Below are 8,813 nucleotides of genomic sequence, written 5' to 3'. Positions count from 1 at the left end.
TTGAGATGGAGTTTCACTCTTATTGCCCAGGCCAGGCTGGGTGCAACACGCAATCTTGGCTCACTGCAACCTCTGCCTCCTGGGTTCAAGCAATTCTCCTGCCTCAGCCTCCTGAATAGTTGGGATTACACAGGTGCCTGCCAAATCTTTTGTATTTTTAGTAGAGACTAGGTTTCACAATGTTGGCCCGGCTGGTCTCGAACTCTTGACCTCACGTGATCCACCTGCCTCGGCCTCCCAAAGTGCTGGAATTATTGGTGTGAGCCACTGTACCCGGCCGATGACACTGTTCTAATAAAAATGAAAGGCAGGCAGGGGTAGCAGGAGCAAGTTTGGGGACAGGGAGAGAGATGAACAATGTGGAACATTTAAGATGATGAGACAACAAATAATTGTCCAATAGACAACATTAAGCATTATTAACCCATTTTCATCTAGTCCTACTTCTTTCAAAGTAGATTTTTAAAAAGGGAACTCAGCATACAAAGAGTTTTAAGTAAAGGCTGAGCAAATGAATAAAATATAACTTCAGATCTTAGTAGTCTGAGGGATGGTTTTTTGAAACCAAGTCTCACACTGCTGCCCAGGCTGGAGTGCAGTGGAACGATCTTGGCTCACTGCAACCTCTGCCTCCCAGGTTCAGGTAATTATCCTGCCTCAGTCTCCTGAGTAGTTGGGATTAAAGTAGCTGGGATTATAGGCACCTGCCACCATGCCTGGCTAATTTTTGTATTTTTAGTAGAGACGGGGTTTCACTATGTTGGTCAGGCTGGTCTAGAACTCTTGACCGCATGATCCGCCTGCCTTGGCCTCCCAAAATGCTGGGATTACAGGTGTGAGCCACTACACCCAGCCAGCAATGTTTAAATAACATACAAGTCTCTTAACAAAACCCATTGCATGGCCAGGTGCAGTAGCTCACACCTGTAATCTCAGCACTTTGGGAGGCCAGGGCAGGCAGATCACCTGAGGTCGAGTTCGAGACCAGTCTGACCAACATGGCATAACCCCGTCTCTACTAAAAATACAAAAAATTAGCCAGGCATGGTGGCAGGTGCCTATAATCCCAGCTACTCAGGAGGCTGAGGTAGGAGAATCACTTGGACCTGGGAGGCGAGGTTGCAGCGAGTCGAGATCGTGCCATTGCACTCCAGCCTGGTCGACAGAATGAGACTCCATCTGAAACAAAAAACTCGTTGCAGAAGTGAGAATAAGGGAAGCTTTAAGGGACGGGGGAAGTCTTAGGAGCAGAGCAAAGCTGGGTTTGAGGCCCATCTTCCCCACTTCCTAGGTAAATAGCCTAGGGCCTCCCTAGTTAAGGTGAGGGAGCTTATTAGACATACATACTCTGGGCCCCAGGTTTCAGACTAACTGAATCAAAATCTGCATTTTAACAAGAGTCCCCAGTGACTGAAAAGCACCAGCCTAAAGCAAGTGAAATGTTCTCTAAGCCTTGCCTCCCCACACCATTTACAAAAGTGGGGATAAGCACATTCACCCTATGGGGAAGCTGAGGATTAACAGGTGCCAAATATTTACCAAGCTTCTACCAAGATGTTAGTGTCTTACATATGTTACACCATTTAATCCTCTCAACAACCCTATCATGCAAGTATCGTTTCCATTATAAAAAATGAATACATTGTCAGGCTGCAACACTGTCCAAGGTCAGACTGCTTGTGAGTAGTAGAGCTGCTACTCACTGTGGCTCCCCGCTCTGCATTTGGCTTCCCATTAACCTCAATAATGCATATGCGACTTAGTGCAGCCAAGGACACAGAGTAAGTGTGAGAATAGGGGAGGAAAGATGCCTCGCACCTACAGAGAATCTAAACAGTTTAAAGCACCATCAACAAAATTCAAAAACTGTACTCATACAAGCTTAAATGACTCAGCTGTGCTTATCCTTGAACTGATATTCAGATAAGGATGTGGCATTAAATGAACAGTATTTATTTCAATAGTTGTGCTAAAATAGATCAACCAGCAGAATGCAACGATGGTTAATAAGGCTATATGAAAATTCTTAATATGACACAGAAAACTCTCAATATAGCTATATTCCAGGCTCCTGAGGGACAGGAATTCAGACAAGAAAAGGAACATGATAAGAGGGTCTGCAATTGTAGGATATATTTCACATAAAGACTGAAATTTTTGGCCAGGTATAGTAGCTCACATCCCTGTAATCCCAACACTTTAGGAGGCCCAGGTGGGAGAACCACTTGAGGCCAGGAGTTTGAGACCAGCCTGGGCAACAGAGCAAGACCTCATCTCTACAAAAATTTTAAAACTATGGCTGGGTGTGGTGGCTCACATCTGTAATCCCAGCACTTTGGGAGGCCAAAGCAGGATTTCTTGAGCCCAGAAAGACTAACCTAGGCAACAAAGCAAGACCCCACGTCTATTATTTAAAACACAAAACAGGCCGGGCACGGTGGCTCAAGCCTGTAATCCCAGCACTTTGGGAGGCCGAGGCGGGTGGATCACAAGGTCAAGAGATCGAGACCATCCTGGTCAACATGGTGAAACCCCGTCTCTACTAAAAATACAAAAAATTAGCTGGGCATGGTGGTGCGTGCCTGTAATCCCAGCTACTCAGGAGGCTGAGGCAGGAGAATTGCCTGAACCCAGGAGGCGGAGGTTGCGGTGAGCCGAGATCGCGCCATTGCACTCCAGCCTGGGTAACATGAGTGAAACTCCGTCTCAAAAAAAAAAAAAAAAAAACACAAAACAAAACTAGCTGAGCACAGTGTTATACACCTGTTATCCTAACTACTGAGGAGGCTGAAATGGGAGGAACCTTTGAGCCCAGGAGTTCAAGGCTACAGGCAGCTATGCTGGCATCTGCATTCCAACCTGGGCAACAGTGACACCCTGTCTCTTAAAAAATAATAAATTCTAGGTTATCTTTCAATAATTATTTTTAAGTATTAACATCCCAAAAAAGAATGTGCAAAATTAACATGTAGAATCCCAAGTGCTAGTTCCGAACAAATCTTAACCATGTGAATCACTCACTGTATCAACGATTGTCTAATTTCACTTATTCAAGCCCACAATATGCCTGACATGGTCTCAGTCTGCCACACTCCTCCTCTGTGCCTTTCTAGCCACACTGGTCTTCTTTCATTTCCTCAAACACAGTAAGCTCTCTTCCTCCCCACAGCCTTTGCAATGGCTGTTTCTTCTGCCCAGCCCTGACTTCCCTGTTCTGACAGATAGCTTGCTGATTGTTATCTTTTACGGTGTGTCTTTTTTTTTTTTTTTTTTCCTTTTTAAATAGAGATGGGAACTCACTATGTTGGCCAGGCTGGTCTCAAACTCCTGGCCTCAAGTGATCCTCCTGTCTTGGCCTTCCAAAGTGCTGGGATTAACAGTGTAAGCCACTGCAGCAGGCCTTTATGATGTGTCTAAATGGCACTTTCTTAGAGACATTTCGATCATGTGAAGTACATGCCCAACAGACCATCACAACTATTCTCCACCTCATTCTATTGTCTATTTCCTTGTAGGTTTTATCATGAGTATTATTTTGTCTGTTTACATCCTCCCTCACCTCAAACAAAATCTGAGTTCCAAGAGGGCAAGAACCCCATCTGCTTTTTATTCCTGACACTTAGCTGAGTGCCTAGCCTATAGTGGATGCTCAACAGAAACTGGTTAAATGAATAGTGTGAGTAGGTGCCAGACACTATGCTAGACAGCAGGATCTAGAAATAGGAGAGCATCTGCCCTCTGAAAGTTCCAAGTTTAGTGGGGAAATGAACAATCAATTACCAAAGAGGAAGATAAGAGTGATATGAAGGTTACCCAGCAGTGCTGGGGAGGCACACTGAAGATACTCCTGTCCTCATCCAGGAGGTGGGGAGGCCAAAGGTGTTTTCAAGAGGTGGTGATGCTGGCCAAATGCAATGGGAGAATAGCATTTTGCTCTTACATGGCAGCTACAAGTGAAGTTTTTTCCAAGGACATGAAATAAAGATGGCCCTTCAGAGTTCAATTCGAGAACACACCTTGACTGAGGGGAGTACAAGCCATCTGAAAGAGAAAATCTGGTTTTCCACAAAGCAAGATTCAAGTACAGCCAGAATGAATGTATTCAGACATGCAAAGAATCAAGGTATCTCACAAAAGGGTCACCCCTGCAAGCATGGAAGAAGAATGAAACAGAGACTGACAGGGGCCACTGAAGCAACTGGATAGGGAAGAAAAGGGAGTCTTTGTTCACAGACATGAGCTTTCTGGTTACAACAGACATATGATGAGATGGTGGCATCATCAGATTGTGTCAGACCATTATACATTTGATTGATCTCATTGCTTTAAATTCCTTCTCAAATAACCTTCTTTCCAGTTACAGTATGGGATCCTACCTATGTTAGCTTACAGGGAGCAGACACACTGGTACATAATGAAAATTATATGCTGGTTTTCCAGTTGTACCTTTTAGTCTTATGAGCTTGGTTAATCTGATGCCATGGAAGTAGATCTGCTCTTAGTTCACAAATTAGATGCTTGGAAGTCAGGGGAGTCCCCTTCCCCACAAAGGATAAGGTTGGCCGGAACTCAAAACAGAGAGGAGGACAAGGATTTTTTAAAGAAATGTTTGAGGTGGACCTGACAGATACAGAAAGAGAAGAAAGAGGGACAAGCCAAGGACGATTCCAAGGTTTGTGGCTTGAGTTATCTGGGGATGGTAATACCATTCAGCAATTGACGAATAAGAGACAGCCTAAGACTGACAGAGAGGCCAGGCACAGTGGCTCACACCTGTAGTCCCAGGTACTCAGGAGGCCAGAGGAAGATGATTTGAGCCCAGGAGTTAGAGGTTATAATGAGCTATGATAGTGCCATTGTACTCCAGCCTGGGCCACAGAGCAAGACACTGCCTCAAAAAAAAAAAAAAAAAAAAAAAAAAGACTTACAGAGATGTTCCGTTTAAGGCATGTTGAATTTGGGGTCTCTGAAGAGCAGTAAAGAGATGTCCAATAGGCATTTGGCCATCCAAGACCAGAGCTCAACAGATATGAAATTTTTATTCTAAAAACACATTCAGGCAATAATAGAAGAAATCACACAAGAAAAGAAAAGGGTACTAACTACCAAGAGATAAGGATGAACTGTGAAACCCTGAGTAAAGTCAATTTTTTTTTTTTTTTTTTTTTTTTTTTGAGACGGAGTCTTGCTCTGTTGCCCAGTTGTGCCATCTCGGCTCACTGCAACCTCTGCCTCCAGGTTCAAGTGATTCTCATGTCTCGGCCTCCTGAGTAGCTGGGTGGCATGTGCCACCATGTGCGGTTAATTTTTGTATTTTTAGTAGAGACAGGGTTTCACCATGTTGGCCAGGTTGGTCTTGAACTCCTGGCCTCATGTGATCCGCCAGCATCAGCCTCTCTAAGTGCTGGGATTACAGGTGTGAGCCACTGTGCCCAGCCCTGAATAAAGCCAATATTTAAGGAAAGAGGAACATACAAGGTATCCTGAGAAACAGATAAGTATCTAGAATTATTTCAGGTATCTGCTAGGTTGTCATTTAACGTCTGCTTTCAATAAATACATGCAATGTCTTACAGAGAAAACACAAGTTTTAAAAAGAAAAACATTCCAAGGTGCAAATGATGGGAAAAAAAAAAAAAAAGAAAAACAATTTGCGTATAATAAAGTTACTGAAAAAGACAAAAGTTCTTTCAGAATACCATAATATGGCTTCCTGGGACAGGAAGGAAACCAATGAGATACACCCTCCTGACCTCTTACCAGTACTTCAAAAAGTGCAATAAAACTGGTTGAAAGAAACAAAGAAGTTTCTTTTGGGACCTACTTTAAACACTTAATCCTTGCCAAAAGTCTAAAGTCCATGATGCTAACTACCTTTGGATGAATTTTCAAGGCAGAGATAAAATCTCCAACGTGCATTTTCATGACTAACATTGGTTTTGAGAGACATTACTACACATTTATGCTCTGGAACAGACCAGAGCTTCAGTTTCTACGTGGATGCTATAGCAGACTACTAATCTCCCCGGTAGTGTCACTGAATTTGTGACTCACCGAGTTAGAAGAGCTGCTTAAAGGTTTATCGTCATCAAAAGCCATTTATTAGGTTTTTGGTTTTGTTTTTGTTTTAGCAAACTGCTAAAAACTGTGTTGTACATTTCCTACTCCATCATAGTTTACAACTTTGCTTGGTAAGATCAAACGACTCCAAAAAACACCTCTGGAATTTCAACACAAGTTGTCATGGTTAAGTGCCAAAACAAGTGGTACGAAAGCGGAGAGGATGCAGGAGTAATCAGGAAAACCTGGATTGTGTGAGAAAATGGGACTTGAGCCAGACTTTAAGGCCAAGCAGTCAAGAAGGAATATGAAGTCCAAGAAATAACGTAGGCAGGGTACAGCTGAGAACAAAGGCACAGATGCAGGAACTGTGCCTAGAGCCAGCTGATCAGTTTTATTGGAATAAGAGGTTCACATAGCCAGACTGTGGTACATAAAGACAGGTAAGTAGACGAAAAGCAAGATGGTAGCGAGCCAGACCACAGAATTTTGTACTTTGGCCTATGAACGGTACATATCCAGTGAAGGTTTTATGCTCAGGTAGACGACAGATGCAAAGCATGATTTTAGAAAAATTAATCTGGCAACTGTGTATAGAAAGGGTAATGGAATAACATGATTGTGGCGAGGTATACATGTGTCAAAACTCATCAAATGTATATATTTAAAGCTGCTGAATTTTACTGCATATATTATACCTCTGTAAACAACTAATTTTTAAAAAACAAAGTTAAAGACAAGAATAAGCTGACTATTAAGAATACAGGCTGGAAAAAAAAAAAAACAGGCTGGAAAATCCTGAACATTTGATAGCTGAGATTAATTTAAGATAGCTGCTTCTATGCATTTTTCTTCAACTTTAGCAACGTAACACTAGTAGCCTGAAACCAGCCACGATGGAGTATTTATACCTCAGAAATCAGCAAACATTACAAACCAGGTGGTTGTTCAATATTCACCAGCACACCACCATGTCATTTCTATACAAGGTTTGGTTTGGGTATGGTGCTATATGAAGAGTTCGACATTTCTTCTAACTCAAAAGAATGACATAATTCTGAAGCACCATGTCTCAATCTTACCATCAGTAGATGGTTATCAAAAGAGTGTAAGATTTAAGAGCCTAACATTTTACTAGTTTCAAGAATTAAAGCATGCCTATGAATAAGAAACCTTTGTCTCTCTCAATCAAGGCTTCTAGCTATTATGTGGTTTGGGACTAACACCAATTGATGATGATAATGCACAAAAAATTCCAGCATTCATTCCATTATACTAAAGGCTAATTGCATGGGCCTATTATTGGAATATGCTTTCCTAGTTCAACTAGCTGCATTTCAATAGCGCAAAGAGGGTTTTCTGGAGAAACCCCACTGTGAAAAGATGAACTTTGTCTTAACAACTTCAGTTTCAAAAACTATTCATTTATAGATGCCTATTTCACGTCTCTGAAGCAAAATGGTTCATTTGTTATGTAGATTACTAAGCAGTCAGTCATTCAGAATAAAAAGGTTTCTTCTTTTAGAGGCTCCGGCTAACTATCTGCATAGGCTCAATCTCAAAACTAGCAAAGCATACCACTAAATATGATGGCAAATAATAGTTTGAACCCATCTGATTTAGCTGCAGAGAAACATGAATGAGCATCACCTTCCAATTTTCCAACCCACTTTCCAGGGGCCAATGTATGGTTATCCCCAAGAAAGACTGCCTGCTCCGTTTCTTACCAGTAAAGGGAAGAAATGGGGGTCACAAGAGGGGGATATGGCAGGAGATACAGAATGATGTTCTCTACTGCAGATCTGACTCGATGAGTCCTTAACTAACAGCCTTAAGTTTTGTTTCAAAAGTTCTTAAGTCCATTGCTTAGAATTTGGAATGTAACTTCCCAAATATAAAAGCCAATTTAACTCACTTGTATCTGAAGTACACTATTTAACTCTGGAATATTAACCATCATCTACACCAATGCTTTTACTAGAAAATGTAAGAGGATTCGGAGTTTTAATTGATACACTAAAACAAGCCATCATTTGCACCTCATCACAACTGGAGCCCCTCTCTCTCTCAGAGAAGGAATACAAGACATAGGAAGAAAGACCGTGAAGAACTATGTAATGTAAGGAGCAGGGAGAAAATGTCAGGTGGGAAAAATGGCTGGAAATGGGAAGAAGAAACATGTACAGGAATCACCAGGAGTGACATTTCCCACTCCACTGATTAACTAGAGAGGGGTGGGCAGGGGGTAGGTATTCATCAGACATGTGCACTTTGATGAAGCACTCCATGAGCTTCTGACCTACACTTCGAAGAACCCCTGCTTCAAGGAGTGAGCTGCAAGGCTGTGAAACACATACAAGGAAACAGTTCAGAGCCCCGGGTCTGCTCACTGAGCATTCTTTCTACCAGACTCCAGTCTAAGGGTCTTTTCCTTTTGCTCCTAATTGCCCTGGAAGAGTAGAAATAAGAATCCTTCAAAAAGAGATAAATGAGCCAGGAGTGGTGACTCGCGCCTGTAATCTCAGCACTTTGGGAGGCTGAGGTGGGAGGATCACTTGACCCCAACAGTTCAAGACCAGCCTAGGCAACATAATGAGACCCTGTATTAAAAATATATATCGGTGGCTCACGCTTGTAATCCCAGCACTTTGGGAGGCCGAGACGGGTGGATCACGAGGTCAAGAGATCGAGACCATCCTGGTCAACATGGTGAAACCCCGTCTCTACTAAAAATACAAAAATTAGCTGGGCAT

The 8,813-nt window shown here is 42.4% G+C and overlaps 1 protein-coding gene and 1 long non-coding RNA gene across 4 annotated transcripts in view; one reads left to right on the top strand and one right to left on the bottom strand.

Annotated features, from left to right (window-relative positions):
• The window catches only part of UBE2H (ubiquitin conjugating enzyme E2 H), a 119,228-nt gene that overhangs the window by 67,539 nt on the left and 42,876 nt on the right, over positions 1-8,813 (bottom strand). The window lies entirely within an intron of this gene.
• Positions 7,796-8,813, top strand: part of LOC119471877 — a 10,038-nt gene continuing 9,020 nt past the window's right edge. The window contains exons 1-2 of the long non-coding RNA XR_005200977.1: positions 7,796-7,808; positions 8,303-8,305. This is a non-coding gene — a long non-coding RNA (uncharacterized LOC119471877). The remainder of the gene's footprint in view (positions 7,809-8,302; positions 8,306-8,813) is intronic.

The sequence above is a fragment of the Cebus imitator genome, unplaced genomic scaffold (assembly GCF_001604975.1).
Source record: "Cebus imitator isolate Cc_AM_T3 unplaced genomic scaffold, Cebus_imitator-1.0 Scaffold77, whole genome shotgun sequence".
Lineage (NCBI taxonomy): Eukaryota > Metazoa > Chordata > Mammalia > Primates > Cebidae > Cebus > Cebus imitator.
This window is presented reverse-complemented; position numbering and strand designations above follow the sequence as displayed.